The sequence below is a fragment of the Colletes latitarsis genome, chromosome 4 (assembly GCF_051014445.1).
Source record: "Colletes latitarsis isolate SP2378_abdomen chromosome 4, iyColLati1, whole genome shotgun sequence".
Lineage (NCBI taxonomy): Eukaryota > Metazoa > Arthropoda > Insecta > Hymenoptera > Colletidae > Colletes > Colletes latitarsis.
This window is the reverse complement of record NC_135137.1, coordinates 1,410,001-1,412,500: the sequence shown is the minus strand read 5'-3', so window position 1 is coordinate 1,412,500 and position 2,500 is coordinate 1,410,001. Positions and strand designations below refer to the sequence as shown.

Here is a 2,500-nt window from a genome sequence, read left to right as displayed (position 1 = left end):
ATTTCATCGAGCAACCGATGGACGCTGCCGCGTTCGTTCGTAAATGAATGTTATACATACTCACGGATAGCCTGAGGCGAATAATCGCAAACGACGACGCGTCGATTGTGCGGCCATCGTTGCTCGCGCGACTAACGACGATCAGCCGAGACGGCTGTAGTTTATCGCATCGATTTCATCGAGCAACCGATGGACGCTGCCGCGTTCGTTCGTAAATGAATGTTATACATACTCACGGATAGCCTGAGGCGAATAATCGCAAACGACGACGCGTCGATTGTGCGGCCATCGTTGCTCGCGCGACTAACGACGATCAGCCGAGACGGCTGTAGTTTATCGCATCGATTTCATCGAGCAACCGATGGACGCTGCCGCGTTCGTTCGTAAATGAATGTTATACATACTCACGGATAGCCTGAGGCGAATAATCGCAAACGACGACGCGTCGATTGTGCGGCCATCGTTGCTCGCGCGACTAACGACGATCAGCCGAGACGGCTGTAGTTTATCGCATCGATTTCATCGAGCAACCGATGGACGCTGCCGCGTTCGTTCGTAAATGAATGTTATACATACTCACGGATAGCCTGAGGCGAATGATCGCAAACGACGACGCGTCGATTTTGCGGCCATCGTTGCTCGCGCGACTAACGACGACCAGCCGAAACGGCTGTAGTTTATCGCATCGATTTCATCGAGCAACCAATGGACGCTGCCGCGTTCGTTCGTAAATGAATATTATACATACTCACGGATAGCCTGAGGCGAATGATCGCAAACGACGACGCGTCGATTTTGCGGCCATCGTTGCTCGCGCGACTAACGACGACCAGCCGAGAAGGCTGTAGTTTATCGCATCGATTTCATCGAGCAACCGATGGGCGCTGCCGCGTTCGTTCGTATATGAATATTATACATACTCACGGATAGCCAGAGGCGAATAATCGCAAACGACGACGCGTCGATTTTGCGGCCATCGTTGCTCGCGCGACTAACGACGACCAGCCGAGACGGCTGTAGTTTATCGCATCGATTTCATCGAGCAACCGGTGGACGCTGCCGCGTTCGTTCGTAAATGAATAATATACATACTCATGGCTAACTTGAGGCGAATAATCGCAAACGACGACGCGTCGATTTTGCGGCCATCGTTGCTCGCGCGACTAACGACGACCAGCCGAAACGGCTGTAGTTTATCGCATCGATTTCATCGAGCAACCGATGGACGCTGCCGCGTTCGTTCGTAAATGAATAATATACATACTCATGGCTAACTTGAGGCGAATAATCGCAAACGACGACGCGTCGATTTTGCGGCCATCGTTGCTCGCGCGACTAACGACGACCAGCCGAAACGGCTGTAGTTTATCGCATCGATTTCATCGAGCAACCGATGGACGCTGCCGCGTTCGTTCGTAAATGAATAATATACATACTCATGGCTAACTTGAGGCGAATAATCGCAAACGACGACGCGTCGATTTTGCGGCCATCGTTGCTCGCGCGACTAACGACGACCAGCCGAGACGGCTGTAGTTTATCGCATCGATTTCATCGAGCAACCGATGGACGCTGCCGCGTTCGTTCGTAAATGAATAATATACATACTCATGGCTAACGTGAGGCGAATAATCGCAAACGACGACGCGTCGATTGTGCGGCCATCCGTTGCTCGCGCGACTAACGACGACCAGCCGAGAAGGCTGTAGTTTATCGCATCGATTTCATCGAGCAACCGATGGGCGCTGCCGCGTGCGTTCGCCCGATTGCGCGTGAAGTTACTGTTCGGAACCAAGAATATACGGGTGTATTATACCCGTTTGGTCGCAGCCACGCGCAAAGGCTTTTGAATGTACTGTACGCCCGGCCGTCGAACGATGGTTTTCCGTCATTCAGGAAACAAAAAGAAACTTTTGTCGTCGATATGGCGCGTTCAATCCTCCGTCGATACGCTGGTCGGAGGTGCGAACATCGAATATTTTTAAAGCAAAGAACAAGGAGCATTTTTAAATACAAAGAGAAAAATTGTAAATTGTATATGATTACCCTGAACGGTGGATCACTTGGCTCGTGGGTCGATGAAGAACGCAGCTAATTGCGCGTCAACGTGTGAACTGCAGGACACATGAACATCGACATTTCGAACGCACATTGCGGTCCACGGATAAAATTCCTGGACCACGCCTGGCTGAGGGTCGTTCACTTGTCCTAAAACTGCTTGCGTTGTTCTCAGATTCCCTAACCCCGCCGTCGTTTACCTCTCCTTTCGGGGAGATGGCGAAGAACGTTTCGGAGCCGGGTCGATGAAGAGAAAGGTATCAACGTACGAGCGAGAATTTGGGTATTTCGTTGGCGTTTGTCGCTGGACGTACGAAAAAGAATAAATATTATATATTATTGGCAAGTTTGCGCACCCCTTGCGTGGTGAGGCAGAGATCAGTCTGGACTCGCGCGAGTGTTTTACGGCGTCGTGCGTCGTGTTGTCTGGAGTATCATCACG

The 2,500-nt window shown here is 51.2% G+C and overlaps 1 non-coding gene across 1 annotated transcript; it reads left to right on the top strand.

Annotated features, from left to right (window-relative positions):
• Window positions 1-2,043: 2,043 nt before the first annotated feature.
• LOC143341545 (5.8S ribosomal RNA) lies at window positions 2,044-2,198 on the top strand. Its single transcript, XR_013079644.1, has one exon. It is a non-coding gene; the product is annotated as a 5.8S ribosomal RNA (ribosomal RNA).
• Window positions 2,199-2,500: the final 302 nt, after the last annotated feature.